Source organism: Mauremys mutica, chromosome 11, assembly GCF_020497125.1.
Source record: "Mauremys mutica isolate MM-2020 ecotype Southern chromosome 11, ASM2049712v1, whole genome shotgun sequence".
NCBI classification, from domain to species: Eukaryota; Metazoa; Chordata; order Testudines; family Geoemydidae; genus Mauremys; species Mauremys mutica.
In genome coordinates this window covers 36350298-36372669 of record NC_059082.1, presented here as the reverse complement: position 1 = coordinate 36372669, position 22372 = coordinate 36350298, and the positions used below count along the sequence as shown (strand labels likewise).

The window sequence follows — 22372 nt, the reverse complement described above, 5'->3', positions numbered from 1 at the left end:
GCTGGTGAGTCTTGCCCACATGCTCAGGGTTTAACTGATCGCCATATTTGGGGTCGGGAAGGAATTTTCCTCGAGGGCAGATTGGCAGAGGCCCTGGAGGTTTTTCGCCTTCCTCTGCAGCGTGGGGCACAGGTCACTTGCTGGAGGATTCTCTGCACCTTGAGGTCTTTAAACCACGATTTGAGGACTTCAGTAACTCAGACATAGGTTAGGGGTTTGTTACAGGAGTGGGTGGGTGAGATTCCGTGCAGGAGGTCAGACTAGATGACCTTAATGGTCCCTTCTGACCTTAAAGTCTAAGCCCTGAAATGAGGGGGGGACTCTGGTGACGAGAGTCCCTTATTACATACAACCAGTCATTTATGGACATTTATCTACTTTACAAAGCTCCAATACAATTTGACATAATATGTATTGTTGCTAAAAGAAAGAGATCTCTGAGTATAATTTTAGAAGATGCTGCAAGTTGGGATTAGGTTGCATTGGCAGAGCACTCTGTGGAAAGTGTTCACAGTTCCTCCCAGCTTTAATTTAAATATCATTCTTAATCTAAATTTAGTATATAAAAAATGCCAATATGACTAATTTGGAAACTGTGTTGTCTCTGAGCCAGGAGGTTGTGGGTTCAAGACCCAACACCAGGAATTGTTTGTGTTAGAGGTACTGTTATTCAAAAGAGGCATTCAGACAAGTTCCTTATCTAGCTTCCTGTGGTGCTTGTCCAAGTGGAGGTTAGTTAAGACTCATGGCATTTTCTGAAAGTAGAAGATAATTCCTGGCTGCATTTACAATAGCAAAATTCAGATACGTAATTAACCACTAGTGATAATCAAGAGTGAAGGCTGAAGTACAGAGAAGTATAAATGTTTTTACTATCACCATCTCCTATGAGCAGTAAAAATGCAACATAGCAATAAAAAAAGTTGCAACATGTCTAAACAAGAGTTTCCACTAATGCTACAAATGGTGAAGCTGCACTTGCAGTGCAGTACATCAATCCGGCTAGCACAAACTAGGCCAATGGTCACAATTTTAATACAGCAAATTCTATCACTCCAGCCTGTACTTACACAAATGACAGATCATCTGGATCGACTGGAATTTGTATCTGAGGTCCCTTAAAATATTCAGGTTTTTTAAAGTCCTCTCTTGCTTTCAAAGATGAGCTGTAGCCAATTAGCAGGGAAGGAAAAAGCCCCAGTAATCAATGATTTAATCAGCCATATTGATTTATCTCTCAGGTACTTAAAAGTAGCACTCTATGTTGGACATTCTTTTCTCCTCAAAAAAAGGCTGAGTGTCTATCAGAGTTGAGTGGGAGGAAGAAAGAAATACTGTTTATTTAAGCAGTAATTTTTTTAATAAAAGTTTTGCTAATTCAGTTTCTGTGGTAACCAATTTATTTTTATTTTTCATTAGCACATACAGGAGAGTGGTAACCTGTGGAGGGACAAATAAAGCTTCAAAGATTAATTTAAAATGTTTTGGTCTGGAGGAAAAATGAAAGGAGTTAGGTATAGGGTTGCCAGGCATCCAGTTTTTGACCAGAACACCTGGTCATAAAGGGATCCTGGCGGCCACGGTGAGCACTACTAACCAAGTCGCTTAAAAGTCTGGTTGGCAGAGCAGTGGGGCTAAAGCAGGCTCTTTAGCAGTATGGTTGATGATAGAGAGTAGGGTTATATGTGTGATGTCAGCAAATGCTCCCACAAGGTAAACCTCTGGAAAAGAAGGAAAGCTTTAGAAATGAGCTGGCAGAGTTGGTGGTTATAGTTAAAGAGTAGGGCTGTCAATTAATCGCAGTTTTAATTGCATGATTAAACAATAATAAAATACCAACTTAAATGTATTATATTTTTTAATGTTTTTCTGCATTTTAAAATATATTGATTTTAATCACAACACAGAATACAAAATGTACAGTGCTCATTTTATATTATATTTATTACAAATATTTGCATTGTAAAAAAGTGAAAAATAATGGTTCTTTTATATTTACCTCATAAAATTACTGTAGTGCAATCTCTTTATTGTGAAAGTGCAACTTACAAACGTAGAATTTGTAAAAATAAAACAATGTAAAACTTTAGAGCCTACAAGTTGAAGCATGAAGGGGCATAAAAATATTTTGCATATCTGGCACATAAATACCTTGCAACGCAGGCTACAACAGAGCCATGCGAACGTCTGGCCTCACTTTCTGGTGTTGTAAATAAGAAGCGGGCAGCATTATCGCCCCTAAATGTAAACAAACTTGTTTGTCTTAGCGATTGGCTGAATAAGAAGTAGGACTGAGTGGACTTGTATGAGGTGAACTGAAAAATACTATTTCTTTTATGTATCTTTTTTACAGTGCAAGTATTTGTAATAAAAATAATATAAAGTGAGCACTATATACTTTGTATTCTGTGTTGTAATTGAAATAAATATATTTGAAAAAATAGAAAAATATCCAAAAATATTTATAATAAACTAAAATTGATATTCTGTTATTGTTCAACAGTTGTGTTAAAGCTGTGATTTAGTTGCTATAAGTGCTGGAAGACAGAATACTGGGCTAGATGAACCATTGGTTTGACCCAGTATTGCCATTCTTATGTTCAAAGGGGTGTGCCCAGAGAGACCAGAAGGGATATGAGGTGCAGTTAGATAACTGAGACCTGACAGAAAGTTGGAACTAGAAATATAGGAAATCACCAGTAATAGAGGGACAGTTACTGTTCTACAGACAAATTCTTGTAACTTCCCCTTTAATATTTTGATACTCAGCAGTTCAACTTTAAACAGCAATTTTTTGATGCACAAAATCTGAATGAAAGGTTGGACTTTCCTTCTGAAATCTCAATTTTGGGGTTCAATTTTCATGTTTCAATTCCCATTTCATATCTTCCGCACACTATCCAATTCTGTAACCATTACTTCCATGTAGTAGTGTCCCATTGGCTACTCAACTACAACAGGACTTCATCAGAACCTTGGCTTTCATTTAAAACCAGGTAATTTTCTAGACCTTGTGGTTGTGGAGGGAAGCTTGAAAATATGAGCCAAGAGCACCCTAAAAGGTCAAAAGACAGAAGACAAATCTCACCCCCTCACACACATTTGTTTTTTAAAAAATATCTCATGATTTTTAAGTCAAACTCATGATTTTTGGGGTGGGGCTGTGCCTCGTGTTTTTGTTGTTTTTGTTTTGTAGGGTTTGCAAGACTGTTGTTTTCAACTTTTCCTCAATCTCCTCTGCTTTGACACACATAAGCATTGTGACCTTCTCGTCTGAGAACAGGACTAGATGTCAAGAACACCTAAATATCAGCTCCTGTTTTGACAATGACCATGTTCTCCTGTGGCTTTGGAAAAGTCACTTAATATTGTCACCTCAATAACTCCATCTGTAAAATTGTGATTAAAAATTTCCACATAAATTTCACAAGGAATAGTTAATGTTTGTATAACAGTCTGACAATTAAAAGTGCTAAATAAGTGACTTAGTATACTGTATTTATTAAAATAAATGATAAGCTTCTGTAAATTCCTCCTGCCTCTTTTCATTTTGTGTCTGCTGATTATTTCCTCTCACTGGATATAAGGTAGGATTCTACAAATGTTAATACCAAAACTTTCTTTGTTGCTTAATTCTGTTCTGGCTTTTTCTCCTCACAAGATAAGCATGGTTTAGTCTCTCTCCTCTTAAAAACAATCGCTTATCCTTGACCCCACTTGACTCCAACTACTATCTCTTCCCTTTTTCATCGGAAAGCTGACTGAATGCATGGTCTACAATTACTTTCTGGAGTTCCTCTCCTCCAATTCCATCTTAGAACCTCTCCAGTCTGGCTTCCACTCTGTGTGCTACACTGACACCACACTTGCCAAAGTCTCTAATTGCCTCCTCCTAGCTAGAGATCAGAACCAATACTCTACCTTTCTCCTTGACTTGTCAGCTGTCTTGTTGCAAGGCTGGGGCTTGGACTTCATGTTCCTCTCTGAGTTAATAGCAGGTGCAGGTGAACGGAAGACAGGCAGCACCAGTGCATTTAGGATCCCCAAAGGAAGCTTATAATTAAAGAGTAACTAGTGTTCCAGCTGCAACACCTGAAGTACCACTACTGGTTTGTGTACCCAGAATTGGAAATTACTGCATTCCCATATTAGAAAGAAGAGTTGGGGAGAGATCAAGAAAGGAATTGAGAGGAGAAAATGATCCCTTTACACCACCCAAAGCATCTTGCATGCTCAACAATTGTCTGACAGATGAAACTCATTTTTAAGTACCTTCACGCTTGGGAGTCCATAAACACAAACATATTTTCTCAAATCCTGTTTGGTTTGTAGCCGGGGAAGGAGCGATCCAGTTTTCCTGATTAGGCACTGCATTTGATATAGTGTGTAGGCAAATGAGAATGAGATAGTAAGGCATAGACAGACACACATTTGGAAGCAGTACAGTAGTTCAAACGAACTGTTAATAAATAGGTTAATTAACTTATTCAGTTAATCTGTGGTCTATTTTTAAAAAATATAAATTTAAATGAATACTGTATCTCTTCCTAACTCTGTACACCTGATAATACCAACTGTAGAACTGTTTTTCATAAATTTAGTTCTGTGGTATGAATTACCCCAGAAAATGGTTAAACATGTGTTCACAATTTATAGCACAAATTAAACTTTGTAAAAATATTTCAAATTTAAGTGTTCTGGCTGTGTTCACATTCTAAGTTTTTTTTGTTTTGTTTTGTTTTGTTTTGTTTTTTGGTAATGGGAAAATTAAATGTTACAATGATCTGATTTGTCTGATAAAATGAAGGCCTGTGCATGATTAAGCAGCCTTCAGAAAGGAAACTAAAGCGAATTAGAAAAACATAAAGCAACAACTGCCCAAGTGCTATTCTTATTCTTGGTGGTCATTTGATACTAGGTTGTAGTATGGGGAGAGTTGTATAGTCCAATCCAAAAATCTGTTCAGGCCTTACACCTTGGAAACAGAGGCCAATTCCAAATGAATAAGATTAAGTAGAGGTCTCAGTTCAAGTATTCATTGCAGAATATGAAAGATTGGGATGGTGCAAGGGAAGGGAAAATTTATTAGATCATATTTGGAACCTGTTTAAACTAAGCAGAGTTACCATTTCATCTTTCTTTTGCAGAAAACATTACTGTCTGATCTGTAGTTGCAAGAAAAAAGGGGTGAAAAGAAGAAGGAAAAATCTGTCTTGGAAAAATTGGAAGTGCTTTGAATTTGCAAACGGATTTAGTGCCAGCTGCTACAGAAGGTTTTGCAAAGCCACCTTTTGCACCGAAATGGATGAAATGCTTCAGACCTAAATGGTAACCTTAATTCTTCCATCGTTTTATTTCTCTGGTGTAGCCCCCTAAGATAACTTGTACAGATTGTAAAGGATTTTCTTCTTATACCAGTTAGGTTTAAATATAGTAATCTTACAACAGCTAAATTCTGGATAAATCTGTAATTTTACAACTTGCATGTATTACAATGAAGTTTGCAGTTTTAGCTTTTATAAAAGCTGTTTTTTTTAAGTTCGTGGCTTATAAAAAACCCATATTTTTTTTGCTCATTTTTCTTCCTCCTTTGGGATAGGAAAATGAAGATAAAGGCTTGATCTTACCCCATAAGTAACTATGGCTTTCTACTAACTACATTTAATGAAACGACTGTACAATAATAGCAACATATGCATTTTTTTCCCTATTTCCATTTATTTCACAAAACTTTTCAAGACTCTTTCAATAACACAATCCAAAGAACATGGTAACTGTGGCAAGGAATATGAACCCACTGTATTTTTCTGTCTCCGTCTCCTGTTTTCCCCTACTCACCTAGTTTCCTGTTTTGTTGTTACTTTCTTTCCCTCTCTCTTCTTTCCCCAGTTTGAGCATTACCTCCTATGAAAATTCCTCCCTCCTGTTATCATCTTTCCTTCTTGTTCCTTTCCACTTGACTTCTTGTCTTTTTTATCCTGTCCTTCCTGCTTTCACTCATTGTCGAACTTGATGTATCTAAAAAATGCCTAAAATATTAACTATGATTACAACTGTCTTAAGGACTACTTTATATCAAACATATGTGCTGAACAACAATATAAAAACATAAGTTATCCTCTTAAATGTTATTCCAATACAGATAAAATTCTTAATGTAGTTCTTTGGAGGAGGAAGAACTTTGCTGTTTATGTTTATAAACAGCTCTCAAATATCTTCCAATCACTGCCCTTCTTCAGTCATATGAACAGACAATTTGTACATTTCAGAAAATGTACAAAGAATATTTTCATTGTTCTATTAACATTGGGAGGATTATCTTTTGCCATCAGTCATGCACAGGTATTAGCTTTTTTGTGGATCTTTTGTTATTTGTTGTGGTGTCCTAAAGTGTACAAAGCAAGATAGAAGTTGTAGAGGGAGTCTGGAGAAATGGGCCTGGTGCAAGATCTGAGGCCTGAACTGGCTGTGAACCAAAATCAGGCCATGTATTAAAGTAGATGCTTACAATTTCACTATTTAGTACATGAACTTGGCAAAGTTGTTACTAGTGTACTAGGCATTATTTACATAAATGTAATCCAGCTAGTACAGATACGCCCCAATCTAGTACAAATGAGATGGTTTGATAAAATAATGAATAGGGATGTTTTTGTTAAAGATATAAGCAACAAGGGGAGATAACAAAAAGATGTTATGAAATACATACGGTGGTGTGTAAGTTGTGTATGTTAGTTGTTTGTCTCAGCCTATAAATGTTGGGATACTTCGCCTTAAATCTATGTTCGTTTAGCCAAGGGGGGCAGTGGAAAGTTCCACCACTAACTGAGCCATTCCTTGCCACAGGGCAGTCATGTTAGCGTACCTGTAACCACAAAGCCAGAGCTCTAGGACTGTGTCTTGAAGGCAATAAACCTGGCCATGTGTCTTTTGTTAATGAGCCGTGCCTGTGATCTTTCTTTGAGTAACATCGAAGGCTCCTGAATTAACATGCTGCTCTGTCTACTAACAACACTGAAGCTTCAAGGACAGAAGTGCCTAAGCAGCGCTACTGAGGAGACATTTCAGCCTCCAGCACTTAATCACACTGGGTAATACTATAAAGGTCTGCTGAACCAGCTATCTGTGCAGCATTGGGAAAGCACACGGAAAGAACTCACAAACACGCAAGGCAACTGACAATAGAAGTATTTATAGAATTCACAGTATGGCAAATTCTATCAGAAACTGCTGTCTACCAGGGCTGACTAGGTTTTTTGCCACCCCAAGCAAAATAAAAAATTTGGCTGCCCCCACCCCAGCCCTGGGCTCCCCCTGTACCCTCCTGCCTCCCCAGCCCTGGGCTCTCCCCACCTGCACCCCTTGCCACCCCAGCCCTGGGCTCCCCCCACACACACCCCGTGTGCCCCAGTTCTGGGCTTCCCCCTTCCCCCCCACCAGTGCCCCACCACCCACACACACCCTGCTGCCCCAGCCATGGGCTCCCCCGCCCCCACCGGCACCCTCCTTCCACCCCAGCCCTGGGTCACTGGTAACGTGCTCCCAGGGCAGGTCATTCAGCAGGAATTTTGGATGTGCACAGAACACAGACAGGATTGGTTCCTATATGGTTACAGAACTGCAGTAAAGTGGAACAATTTTCAACTTGTGTGATTGGAGGATATCTGGATGCATATTATAAGACTGTCCTCCAATAAATGAGGAAAAGTTGAGGTGCCTTTATTATTCTTTTGTTCCACTCTTTGTTTCTATGGGGAATTTGCCAATGCAATATCACTGTCTTCCTTTTAAACAAATAAAACTAAAAAAAAAAAAAAGGCTGTTGAAAATAGCAATTCCAGTCCTAAAAACCACTGGGAAGCATTTCTTGCTCAATTTTATCCTACTTTTTCTACAGCAAATTACAGTGGATCGGTATATTTGATTTGGGAGAAATGAAGTAACAGCTACCCAAATTGAGCTTGAGCACTCCTGAATTTTGAGGTGTTCAGATCTGGAAGGCAGGTGCTAGATTCCCTTTCTGAATATTAGCTAAATCTGGAAAGGAAAAGTCAATTTCTGCTTCCATAGCTCAGAAGTGGAAATCCTCCTAAGTGCCTGGTACTGTATCTAAAGCTGCCCAGGTCCAGAGCCTCCCTTCCCTTACTTTTCATTTTAAATTCTAGTGGGATCCACATACCTCCCTTGCTAGGCTTCAGATAGAGAGGGGCACTGTTAATTTAGTCCACCCAATTCCTTCTTTGGGGGCTGAAAGGTGAGGTCACACCAGTGTGCCTAATCCAGTCTGGGGATGTCTTCTGAAGGGGATATCTGGGCTAAAGCCTTCTACTCCTTGGGCACACTTGTTTCCATCAAAGTGCCACATCGATCTAGCAGTGAGCTTTCCATTCACAGCAAGCTGCAGCATGAGGTTTCAGCTACCATACTCCCTCCCCCTCCCTTTCCCGTTGATAGCGGGAATGCTGGGAAATGTAGTTCTTTCCCTGCTCCAGGGCTGGCTCCGTAGGCAAGGAGCTAACCAAGGAACTACAGCTCCCAGGGCCCCCTGTTGATTCGGAGCTCCCAGGCTGGATCCCTGCCAGCTGCTGCCCCTGCAAGTGGGCTGCCCCAAGCAGCTGCTTGCTTTGCTGGTGCCTAGAGCCGCCCCTGCTGTCTACAGTTAATAAATATATAAGCACAGCATGAGAAATCTGATTATATCACATCTTCTCTAACTCTTTTCAAAACTGGACTGACACTACTAACTTCTTATACTGAACGTCACCAAACAGCTGTCATATTGTAATCTCTTTATCCCTGTCAAACTGGGTGAGTTTTGAACCAGGGACCAAAAATGAAAGTCTTAGGTCTCTCTCTCAGATGATCCCTCTCCTCCTTGGAGCTTTTATTCAGTTCTCAAAGCCCTGTGCAGACCTTCTTTTGAACAGCTTAGTATTATTCGCATTCCATATTGTCCTGAAGTGACTTTTTTTTTTTTTTTAGTGGCAATAACTTCTACCCAAGATAGCTTTGCTTTCCCGCTCAATCTTCTTTATTTTGGTCATTCACTGGGATAAAGGCATCCATAACCTCTGGCTTGTCTGTGATTGGGGTTTTGCACCAGCGTGGCTACACTGATATACAGTTTCACTATTCCACTATAAAAAGTGACTTGGACCAATTTACCCTGGTTTGAAAGGAAAATATGGGTGCTGTTAAATATTCATAGTGCAATAAATGCTTTTTATTTGCACAGGACCCTAGAAGTTAGAGAGTCCCTACTTTTTCTGTTATATTTTTAAGGGGGAAAGGTCTACTAATATCTCATTTTGATTTTGATAGAAAAATTGGAGCCTGCATTTCTGAGTCTTACAAATATAGCTGTGTTCCCTTGCCTAGTCAGACACAGGTGCTCACTGCACTAATGCATCATTGGCTGAGTGAGTTGAAACCGCAGTGGGAGATTTTTCAGGGTTGCCACTGTGCAGTCTCTTCATACTTTCTCTGAATTTTGTAGTTTAAGGGCTTGTCTACAAGGCCCGTTAGTCTGCATCAGTGGAGTGTAAAGTCTAATGTGCACCAGCATGTCATGCACTAACTAGCCCATGTAGATCCTGTTGGTGCACATTTAAAATTCCCTACTGCATATTAATGTAGTACTTTTTGAAACATGACTACATTAATACTTACTGGGGAACTTTGAGTGCCAGCGGGATTTATACTGGCCAGTTAGTGTGTGACAAACTGGTGCTTATTAGAATGTACACCCCACTGCTGTGGACTAATGTACTGCATAGACAAGCCCAGAGGGTGGGATTTTCAAAAATCCTAGCATTAATTGTAATTGTTTCCATTGAAATGAATGGTAAAGCTCCCTTTGGTGTCAGAGAACAAGAGTTAGGCCAGCGCTGTGCACTTTGGAAAATTCCACAGTACATTTCATGGCTTTGACCAAATGATGCATCAGCCCAGCAGTTCACCAAGGCCTTTCCCTAACTCGTTTCCTCTGTTCATTAAAAAAGTTCTCTAGTTCAGAACTTGTATGTATGTGTGTATGTATTTGTTTATTTTGAAAAGTAAGAGAGCCTCTTGGAGTCCATGTGGCTGTGGCTGTCTTTGAACTCCCTTCCAAAATTTGTACTTTATATTTTGTGTATGACATTCCCCTTGCTCTGCGCAGATGATAACTGTAGCTCAGAAAGGAATTAAGTATAAGTCATTTCTCTTTTTTTAATAGAAATTTAAAAAAATATATATTTCCTGTCCTTTCCCCATCTGGTGCCTCAGCTCCTCTTTCTTTTTGCCTCTTGTTTTTTTCAGATCTTTATAAAGGCTAAGTTCTGTTTAACTTGCACTTCTAAAAGGAGCAAGATGAGAAACGAACTCAATTTTTAATACCCTCATTTGCCCAAAGTGCAGAGCTATGGCAAACTAGAGCGTTTATTAATTTTAGAAGCCATATTAAAATATAGTATGTCCCCAAAAATATCAGAGTGGAAGGTTATGATAATGTAAATCACAAGCCCACATGTATTTTCCTATAAAAAAAAGAAAAAAGGATGACACTGACATGTTTTTTGAACAAGAGAGCATGTGAATGCAAACTTGAGTCTGTAACTGAAGGCATGTCAGAGTAACATAGTAAAGGACTTGAAGCATTCTGGCCATCAGAGGAGCCTGTTTATATCTGTGTTGTGCCATTGCTGCCTGCAGTTCACCCATTGTATTTTAAGCTTGCATTGTGTAGGCGTTTAAAAAATGCATTTGATTGTGAAGGACTTTAGCTGGGGGAAAAATCATTCTGGTAGCTTGTATCTGCACTCACATTAGATTTTTCTTTACTAATAAAAGTTAATAACCGTGGTGATGGAACAGGAATAGCCAGAGGATGCCATGTGAAAGCATTGTCTCTTGGCTCAGGAAGACCCTACCGGCGTGTATAAGGAGGGGTTGTTTTGGCTCAGGAAGTACTGGATGAAGCTGTGTGGGAGGAGATCTCCCTTGGTAGAGAAGAGCCAGGGGTTGCCGTTTGGGGAGGTTCCTTCTCAGCTAGACAAACTCTGGGCTGACTTTGGTGGGAAGTGCCTAAGGATGCCACATGGGCGAATTCTTTCCCTATTTGAGAACAGCTGGAGGATGTTGTATGGGAGGGTTCTCTTGGCTCAGGAAACATGTTGTATGGGAGGGTTCTCTCTCAGCTTGAGAACACATTTTTTCCGCTTTAAGTCACTGAGTAAAATCTAAATGAGTAATAAAGCATCTAATGTTCAATCGGTTAGAATAATAAAAGTCAATTTATCATCAGGAAAGAAGACCAGAATAAGGGAAAATAACCTATTAAGAGGAGGAAAACCACCACCTTCTCAGTAACAAAGAAAGGTTGTAGACCGCTGGTGTCAAGGTTCCTTCCCCACTCTGAACTCCTAGGGTACAGATGTGGGGACCTGCATGAGAACCTCTAAGGTTAACTACCAGCTTAGATCTGGTTTTGCTGCCACCACCCAAATTATTTGAGTCATTTGGGAAACTCTGGCTACCTCCCCCCCAGAATATCTCCCTCCCAAGTACTATAACCCTTCCCTGGGTAGCCTTGAAAGACTTCTCCACCAAGTTCCTGGTGAACACCGATCCAAACCCTTGGATCTTAAAACAAGGAAAAATTAATCATTCCCCCTCCTTTTCCCCGACCAATTCCTGGTGAGTCCAGATCCAACCCCCTTGGATCTTAAAACAAGGAAAAATCAATCAGGTTCTTAAAAAGAAAGCTTTTAATTAAAGAAAGAAAGGAAAAAATTATTTCAGTAAAATCAGGATGGAAAATAACTTTACAGGGTAATCAGATTCAAAGAGCCCAGAGGAACCCCCTCTAGCCTTAGGTTCAAAGTTACAGCAAACAGAGGTAAACCCTCTAGCAAAAGGAACATTTACAAGTTGAGGAAACAAAGATAAAACTAACACGCCTTGCCTGGCTGTTACTTACAAGTTTGAAATATGAGAGACTTGTTCAGAAAGATTTGGAGAGCATGGATTGATGTCCGGTCCCTCTTAGTCCCAAGAGCGAACAACCCCCAAAACAAAGAGCACACAAACAAAAGCCTTCCCCCCACCAAGATTTGAAAGTATCTTGTCCCCTTATTGGTCCTTTGGGTCAGGTGTCAGCCAGGTTACCTGAGCTTCTTAACCCTTTACAGGTAAAAGGATTTTGGTGTCTCTGGCCAGGAGGGATTTTATAGTATTGTACACAGGAGGGCTGTTACCCTTCCCTTTATAGTTATGACAGCTGGGCAACACCTTTTTTGGACAAACTGATTTGGTCTCCATCTACACAGGTTTCAGAGTGGTAGCCATGTTAGTATGTATCAGCAAAAACAAAGAGGAGTCCTTGTGGCACCTTAGAGACTAACAACTTTATTTGGGCATAATTTTTCATGGGCTAGAACTCACTTCATCAGATGCAAATCATGTCTTTTCATGTATTTATACCGGCTCCTGTATTTTCCACTCCATGCATCTGATGAAGTGGGTTCTAGCCCACGAAAGCTTATGCCCAAATAAATTTGTTAGTCTCTAAGGTGCCACAAGGACTCCTTGTTGTTTTTCCATTTACACAATTATTTATCCATGGAGACAGCCATTTTGCAAGTATTAGCAATCCTAGATGCACAAACCTTTTTTTCTCTTTTATGCCAGGGATGCTCTCCCCTGTATGTATTGAAGATTAACCATTTTGACACACGTGTATTATGTGAATCTTCCTATAGAAGTGTTGGTTTGTGTACATGAGAGGAAACTGACCATAGATTCCTGCAGCACTTTTTTCTCCTGGAAACAACCCCAGCTTTTGTTTCCTCTCTTTGACTTGGCACATAGAATGAGGAAGGAACACATAAAACAAGTTGGTGCTGAAGAATCTGATTTGACTGAAAAAGCTTTTTTTTAAAATTTACTGTATATATAGTTGTGTGTTTATGTGGAGAATCGCTGCTGGCCTTACAGTCGATTTTTTTCAGGACGAGAAGGAACAGTCATAGTTACTTGTCAGACCTTTCTTTTTCTCTTATAATAATTTTACATTTACATGGCATCTTCAGTCTCAATGGAACTGCTATATAAGACAATAAATAAGATTAACATTGCAAAGCTGCATAACAGAAGTTGAGTTTAAGGAGCAATTTGCGGAGGAGAGCAGGGTACGTGCTTGGTGAAGAAGAGATAAGAGGCTATTTCAGCCATAAATGGTGGTGTGCTATGAAAGAAAAGCCAGAAGACCTTTTTGCCCATTTCTGAAATACAGTCCCTGTTAGGGTGGAAAATAGGAGACAGTTCTGTGAAAGTATGCATACCACCACTCAGGATAAGGAAGGGAGAATACAGCATAAAATGTATTTTTTTTTCCAGGGCTTTGGAGCGGAGCCTGGAGCTGGAGTGTGGAGCAGCTCTGGAGCAGTGGAGCTGCAGGTTTTTGCCCTGGAGCTGGAGCAAAGCTGGAGCACTGCTCCAAAGCCCTGGTTTTTTTTCTTACGTTATCTGAAAATGTTAGAAGTCACCTAGGCTGACCTTTACAATAGCCTACTTATTTTATGCACCATCATGTCTGACCTCCAGTTGTTGCTCAGTTCATAAGTAGCAATTCCTACATTGCAGAAAAGGAAAGGTTATCATCAGTACTTAAAAATAAATAAAACTAAGAACCCTATGTAAAATGTGATTGTGGCCTCATTAACGGCAACATAATTGTCCTTTTTTAAATTTCCTGCATAATTGTACTCCAGATTTAAGATTACATTTTAAAATGTAGTTTCTAGCCCTGCCGTTGTGAGGAAAATCTTCAAAATTTGAAACAAACGTCAATCAATGCAATGATGTTCCACTTGAATCTGCAGACAGAAACAATAGCTCTTAGATGTATGACATGCCTAATTCATCTCAATGGGATGTTGGCTCTGAAGCCTAATGTTAATTATTTAGCATTTGACATTTTAGCAGATACATCAAGCAAATGTGCTATTTCATTATTAGATGCAGTGGTAAATATTGTCGTGGTGTATAATAGATAGTTGCTGTCAAGGTTGTTTGGGTGGAAAATTAGGAATTCAACCATTTTTCTCCCTCTCCACTCCCAAATGTACTGTCCCTTTCATCCTTTCTTCAAAAGATGGAAGGAAAGAGGAGATGCTTGTTTTCCCAAGTACGGAAAGCTTCTCAAGTCCATCATTGACTTCTGGTGGCTTTTAAATAAGGTTTTTTTTGTTTGTTTGTTTGTTTTTTAATACAAATAACTTCTTTTTGGATGGTGTTGAAGAAAAGTGTGCATTTACCTTTACACTTCAATATATACCCACAACAGCCTTAATTTCTTGGTTTATATCCAATTCTGCCACATTCTTAATATTGTTTTAACATAGAAAAAATAGATTGTTTTCAACCTCAATGGTCAAAATCAAGAATTTTGGACATCTTTTATCTGAAGAGTAGTTGAACAGACTGAATTCAAATTTTGTTTTTGAAAAAAGGTCATTAGTATGAGCTGAGACCTTGATTGCCAGTTTTCAGCCCTAAACAGACTTTTCCAGCTGAGATATAAACTCCTGAAGAAGGTGATTCATAAATGGAAACACTGTCAGATCAAGTCATAATAAAAAGGAAATATTTATAAAGGGTCCTATTTTAAATTGTATTCATTTCCACAGTGGGCTATTGCTCTCTGGCTTGCTCTGTGACCTAGCCATTATTTCATTTTTATGCTGAACATATGAAAATTGCCCTCTCACAGTTGTGTTAAATATCATACCATAGCATATATATATATATATATATATATATATATGCTCATCTGATAAGGAGAAAGATGGTGATTCCTTTCTTTTAAAATCCATGCAGATGAAATGGCTGCCTGTGGAAATGTAACTTAAAATCAGCAGGACAGACATTGGCAAGACAAAATGGAAAAAGCATTTCATAGATTTTGTAGGGTTCAAAACATGCAGTATTGCTGTGCTAGCCAAAGGCCGCTGTGTTTTACACCCAGATTGTGCTGTGCTGCTGCATATCAAGCCAAAGCGTTTATTTTTTGTGATAAGACAGTAGTCTTTATGGTCTCAAGTAGTGATTTCACTTTCACTGTTCACTTGGGGGAAAACACTGGTTTTCATTTTCAAAAGTTGGTTGATCTTCTCTTTGTTTCAAAAAAATAATTATTTTGAAAAGAGGATAGTAGAACAAAATTCATAATAAAATTCTTGCCTGTTTCGTTAGTTGTTTTTTTATTGCTGCTTTGATAAAAAAAATAAAGATAGGTGGATTGAACACGGAGTCAGACTTCCCAAAACTACACCACAACAGACCCTTTGGCACCCACATTCTTGTTGCAACCATTGCTAGCCTTGAGTCTCTCTCTGAAATTGCAATTCAGCACAACAGAATAAATACAAATTCCACAATAATCTTCAATTCTCACCCTGTTTAATAGTCTCAGTGACTTCTTGATTGTACATTTTCTGAGGTTTTATAGCTCATTAGAAGTAATAAATTGGCACTGTGTGCGTTAAGCAAGACTTCATAGACTTGGGTAAGGATGAATGAGGAAACAACCCACTAGTTTTTGTTTGTTTTTAATGTGTATTCTCTGCAGTTTGCCTGCTGCACCTTCCTGCCCAGGCTTTTTAATCATGTGATACTTGCCAATATTTTGGGAAGAGATTCCAGAAAACAATATATAGTTAGTGAGTATTAAGGATTTGGAAGGATGAATGTGTCATCAGAACATTCTGTGGATAGGTTTGAGTCAGAGTTCTACGTACTGAAGGAAGTCCAGGTTGTTAAGACAGTTGTTTCAGATAAAGATTATCTTCCTAAAATGTGTAAAAAAAGGATGTCATCATGAACCTTACTTTGAAATTATTTCCATAACTTCCTGATTTTAAGAAAGAATATTGTGTTCTGTAGCAATAAGGACATCTAAAAATTCCAGCTAGAATCCAAAATGGTACAAAATCTGTGCTTAAAAGCAATTGGTGGTCTCTGTTGAAGACTACAATCCTGAAATAGGAGATAGAGGCAAAGAAATCTCATGGGTTTTCCTTTTAGAAGGAAGGCTTAACTACCATTTGATCCAAATTAATTATCTTTTATTTATTTTCTTTGACTGGCCATCTGTTCCTAATATTTCTCTCCCTCCCCATCCCACCCCCAAGGAATCGGACTAGTATAATTCCAAGGTTGGCAACTAAGGAACTTTATAAGGACAGGGATGCTCCGTAGAAGATTCCCATTTTTCTCTCACAATAGACTTCTTTAGTGATCAGGTAGCAGGTATATGAATAGTTAGAGCTCCAGGCCTCATAAGCCTTGGTTTTTTTGTTTCTTTTTTTATACATTCATCCTTCTTTAATACCCATTGTATTAAATCTGGAATACTAAACCCTGTATGCTTTTATTTTTTAAAGAAGAATTTTGTGTTTGATATTGATTAGATTTTACTTCTTTCAAGCTGAATTTCATTCTTCCCCAACCTCCTATTACATAGTGTGGTATTGGCAAGGGGTGCATTTCCAGGGAAAAAACTCTTTTCAACCCTTACTTCAGATGCTGCTAATTAAGCGAATCATTGATCGATTCGAGGGCTGAAAAAGGTATTTTTCCTCCCCCTACACTACAGCAAACAGCAGTGATTTTGTATAAAGCATGAGAATGACTGTGTTATGGAAAAAAATGTTGTGTATGCAGTTGCCATAGAAACATGTTATCCAGACATACAAAACAGAGTTGCAGCCTACAGTGTCTCTGCTGTTTTCTGACACCAGTTGTAAATCAGAGAGGTTATATTAACTCCCTTCTTCTCCCAATTATGAAATGGCATTTAGGAAGTTATATAAAACATGCCTCTGGTTTGGCACGTTTGCTAATATTAAAAGGAAAGTGACAGAACAGGAAGCTGTCGTTTCTAAAACTGTAGTTGAGGAAGAGAAGTAAAATAGAACTGCCAAGCATTGCCTTAACACAAATGTCATTGTAACCAAGATACCTTCAACAATATTGTGCAGCCATTTTCATAATGAAGTGATCTAGTTATCTATTTTAAATCATTAAATTACTTCAGAAACTTTAGGCACAGTAGAGCTTTCTGATTGGTTATCAGTGATATCATACTTTGTAAGGGCTTGTGCCTGATTTTTTTTTCCCCTTATTTTTATGCATATACTGCATTTCATACTAGTAGTAAGGCACAGCAAGTATACATTTCTGGAAAATTATTACATTTTTATTACATGGCTATAGTCTGTCAAAATTCATCTACTTTTTCTCAGATATTTCTATTAGCTCAGGTTATAATGCACAAGATAAAAAGTTGACGATCTATGGATTTCCTGTGGCTTTCTCCAGAATGCAAGTTTTCATTTGAGTTTGAATTTTTCTCATTGTCAAGGGTATTTTTAACAATTTAATCTTTTTGAATATGTAATGAGATAGAAACAATAGAACCAACTGGGATTTTCTCTCTGTCCATTCATTTTAATGGCAGCCTAATGATAACTTCAGTACTAACATTAGTACCTAGATACTTAGAGCACTTTACAGATGGATGAATAGATAATTGTCAATCCATTTAATTTATGATCATGCCAGTTGATTTACTACTTCAGTGCAGATGGTCACATTTTATCAATCTCTGATATGTGGGTATTTCCTAAAATTGTCAAATGTACTGTCAAATAACTTTTCATATTCTGACAATAAAGACAATTAGTGAAATCTTTCAAGTTAAGAGCAAAAGTTGAGTTTACCATTTCATCAGTGTTGAATTTCTATGATGTTAGGGCTGGCTATTCCAATTATCATGAGGTTTAGTAAATAGTCTATAAACTCAGCCCAGTAACAGAAAAGTTGAGAGAGAGACTGTGTATGTAAAAATATTTATTGGAATTAACTTGCTATTTAGTTTTTAAATGAGGACCAAATAAAGTACAAAGCAAACAGAAAATCCGTCACAGAAATTCTTTAGATTTTTAGATTATCAGCTTCCCCACATGGATTTTTCCAGGGAAATTATTGGTAATATTCTCTACAGTTTTATAACGCTACCCAGGTTCTGGCTGTAATTGCTCAGAAATGCACTGCTTGTTGTGTCTTATCGCTCAGTAACCATTGCTTGTATGGTGCTAGAACTTTTCTTACCAGTTTTACCAGGTTAAAAAAAAATTATATTTGCTTGATGCGGACTTTCTGAAATAGACCTGAAGGAAAGCTTTGAAAGCTGCCACTTAATATAAACTGTGGACAAAGTTTTCCTCTTGTCAGTGCAGCATGAGATCATTGCATGGGGACACCCGAAAGTCATAAGTATTGAAGCTGTCTAGAAATTCAGTTTCCAGGTGTTCCCTTTTGCAAGTAGAGAGAAAAAGAAGCAATTAGCCTTGTTAGTATGTTCTTCCTCTTTTATACATGTTGCTTGGAATTTGCTGCTGTTCTAGTTAACATCTAAGGATATGTCTGCCCAGCCTGGGTTTAGTGGGACCCAGGCTTGTGGACTCATTTTTCCAACCCTGTGTCTGAGTGTCCACACTTCAATGGAAACTGAGGCTTCACAACTGTGCTGACATGTCCATACTGCACTACCCATACCCATGTCAGAACCAGGGCCGGCTCTACTGTGTGCCGTTAGGGCGGCATGCGCACAACTCTACTTTCCCCTCGACCTGCTCCTGCCACCCGCGCGCCCCCACTCTCCCAGGCCGGCCAGGGCGCTTAGCGAGGCGAGGTGCGGATCCCAGCGCACGCCACTGACCTGCCAGGACTGAGCTCCCCACGGCAAACTCTCAGAAATCCCCCACCCCACCCACTCGGTGCTGTTGCAACTCGTCCGACCGGCGCGCCTCGAACGTTCCGGCTTCAGAAGGGCCAGCCTGGAACGGGGCAGGGAGTGGTACCCAGCCCCCGGAGGGAGCTACACGGGGGTAACGTCCCCCCACCCCTCCCCCCATCAGGCCCTGGCCGCCCAAGGGGACGCATCTCCCTCCAGCTGCGCCCGGGCTGGGCTGATCCGTTACTCTGAGAGGCTGCCATGGGTCGGCCCCAGCTGGCCGCCCACAGGCGCTGCCCGAGTTACACGGGACTCCAGCACTCTCCCGACTGAGCTGCAGCCCAGCGCTGGTGCATGTGGAGTGTCCGTGCTCCTATCTCCACGGGCCCTGCTTGGCCTGCTGGGGTCGGCTCGGGAGGAGCCGGCTCTGAACCTGGCCCCAGACCCCACTGGGCTGGATGCTTGCAACTGACTATGGCAGGGGTATTGTGCTAGGCTCTGCAGCCTCCACTGCTGGCTGCCAGGGCCGGCTCTACTGTTTTTGCCCCCAAGCAGCACACCGAATTGCTGCCACAGATGGGGGTGGGCAGTCCGTGTGCCGTTAGGGCAGCATGCGCGTTTCTGCAGTGGTGGCAATTCGGTGGCAGCTTCTGTCTTCAGCTGGAAGACAGAAGCTGCACCGCCGCGCACAGCTGAACATAGAACCTGCCACCAAATTGCCGCCGCCGCGGAAATGTGCGTGCTGCCCTAACGGCACATGGACTGCTTCCGCCGCCGTCCGGCAGCAATTCGGCGCGCTGCTTGGGGGCAAAGACATGGACTGCCGCCCCCTGTAGATTGGCGCCCCAAGCACCTGCTTGGGATGCTGGTGCCTGGAGCCGGCCCTGGTCAGAACTTCAGTTTCTATGGGCGTGTACTATCATACCTAAGGGTTCCTAGCACCCTTGCCAGCTGAAGCCCTCAGAGGCTTTCTCCATAGTGGGTTGTGGGAGAATTTTCTGTCAGCTCTGTGGGAGTTGACCAGACGTGTGTTGGCTGGGCTTTATCTGGAAACACATCCGACTGAGCCATTTTGTGTCTGCACACTATCTGCAGCCCAAGCCAATATGGATCCTGCCCCAGTAGAAGAACTTTTCTACCTCATACTCTGTATGGACATTTCATTAGCAGTTTTTGAACTGCTGAAGGCCTACTAACATGTCAGCTGTGAACCAGCTGATGCTTCTCATGCCTGTTGTTGCCATAGGCGCAAATTTTCCCCCCTGTACACTGGAGCAGGTATACAAACAGACCGATGGGATCACATCATCATGTGAATCAGGGATGACCAGCAGTGGGTCCAGAACTTCTGCAAGAAGAAGCAGGCTTTCCTGGTGACTTGTACACCAGCTTGCCCCTTTCCACCAGACTCTGGACACTCTCATGATGGTGGCCAGGCCAATCCAGAAGCATGTTCCTATTGCCATTTGGAAATAGACTACCTGGACAGCTACATGGCCATGGCTAACCAGTTTGGCATTGGCAAATCAATTGTGGGGATTGTTGTGGCAGAGGTTTATGAAGCGAACAGGATTGTGATTTACGAAAAGATTTTAGGCACAATAAATGTTCCTGAAATAATTGCTGGTTTTTCAGAGAACGGTTTAGGAGGACATACCGCAGTTCAGAGTGAGGAAAGAGTGCACAGCAGAAATTTGCTAAATCAGTTCTATATATTTTCATAGATTCTTATGTCTTTGAGGATGCATCTTAATGTTCAAAATGTCATCTCATGATTGAAATGAAATGTAACAACTGAATCCAAGATGAGCAGGATGGGTGCACAAAATACAGCTCAGTGGAATTAAGCCCAAGAACAGAATAGTTCTTCTACTTCTGCTGTAAACAAGATAAACCTTAGAAATGTAGAGACCAAAAAGGCCTATTACAGAATATCATGTCCAGCCCCTTAACAGCGTAAGATGATACATACGTACATACATACTTCAAATTCACAAACTTTTAAGTATTTTAGTAAGTGTGTAGAAGATTCCATTCTCGGGTGATGGCATGTCACTGTTTTTTCTCATGCAATATTAACAAATTAACGCTCTTGATTTCCGAACATTCTGAATTAAATGTGCTGAGTGTCTGTTATTTATAATAATCTTTCCAGAGCCCAGTGGTTTAGTCAATGATTTGATCTTTTTCCAAAGCTGTCTTTTTTTTCTTGGGGTAACTTTATGTAAAATTGTGAAAAGTACAAAAATAGTCTTACAGCTGGCATGCTCTGGTAAGAAATAAATTGGGCATATAAACATTTAGTTTCAGAACCTATCAGGTTATTAATACAACCTTGGACATGCATAACTTTAAGGATTGGACTGAGTGGATTTATATTTATGCAAGGGACATGAAGACTCACTCTAATTTTTGAATTGTTAAGCATTATCAATGAGCTGTGTGAAAATTACTTTTTCTAATGTTGAAATGGTATGTGAGTACCAAGCTAGTAGAATGAGAAGCAATCCTTATCTAAACATTATCCTAGATACCACTGATACGATGTAAAGATTTTTTTTTAACTGGTAATATTGTACATTATGTTTCATATCACCATTTGGGACAATAAATAACCTAGAGCATGTGAATGATATTGATATTTACATATACTTGGTGTCTGCAACTGTGCAACAGTCAGTATTTGGTTATTGATCCAAATGTCACTAAAAAGAGAACTGTCTCCAGCTGTTTCTAATATAGGGCTGGATTGTTTCATGTGTTCTGGACAATTTCTTTTTATTCATGGAATCTATAGCTTTCCAATTTTTCTCAGTTTCTGTAACATACAAGCAGTAATATATTTCTCAGATAACACTGAATTTCTAACACTAGGGTTTTGGCACATGCAGCTATGGATTTCTCAACTTCAGAAAGTCAGCTCAGCTGGCTCTTCTCCATTCAGTATGCAAGTTGCCATTGCCTGCTATGCCCTATGCAGCCTATCAACCTTTTTATTCCAGTTCACCACCAAGGTTATCAAGTTTTCACATTACTGCATCTCTTGCAATAAGCTTTAATCTTTGGGTATTCCTGGGGGAATTCTGTGCCACTGTGCATATGCAGAATTTGTGTCCCTCACAGAATTCTTTGCTTCCCTGCAGAAAAATGACTTTCTAATGGGGAAGCAAAGGGAAGCCACAACAGCGGTCATGCGACCCTCCCCAGCAGTAATGTTTCGCGTGCCCAAGACAGCCATCAAAGAGATAAATCACTGTGTGACAGTGGGTGGGACTGGGGAAGACCCAGCTGATAGCTCCTCCCCTGTGCTGGGCTCAGCTGCTAGTCCCAGCTGGGCTGGGGAGGACAGGCCGGGGCTGTGTCAGACCCACTCTCAGACTTCTCCCCCACCTGTAGGAAGCTCTGCAAACTACTCCTCAGCTGAAGGGGCAGGGATCTCTGTACAGATAGCTGCTCCCCTATCTGCCCAACTCCCATGCATCCAGACTCCCTCATACCCAGACTGTCCCACTGAGCCTCAGCCCCCCCCCTGCACCCAGAACCACCCTTGACAAGGCCCATTCTCCCTGCACCACCCTGATGAGCCATCTGGAT

General features: G+C 40.3%; 1 protein-coding gene across 15 annotated transcripts in view; it reads left to right on the top strand.

Annotated features, from left to right (window-relative positions):
* Positions 1-22372, top strand: part of PEAK1 (pseudopodium enriched atypical kinase 1) — a 284890-nt gene that overhangs the window by 135026 nt on the left and 127492 nt on the right. For 14 of the 15 annotated variants that reach the window (XM_044980253.1, XM_044980251.1, XM_044980252.1 and 11 more), the window contains one exon: positions 5148-5328. The gene's annotated coding sequence lies outside the window, so the exon portion shown is untranslated. Of the gene's footprint in view, positions 1-5147; positions 5329-13377; positions 15234-22372 lie in introns of those variants that run through there. The other variant, XR_006572491.1, reaches the window with a different exon arrangement.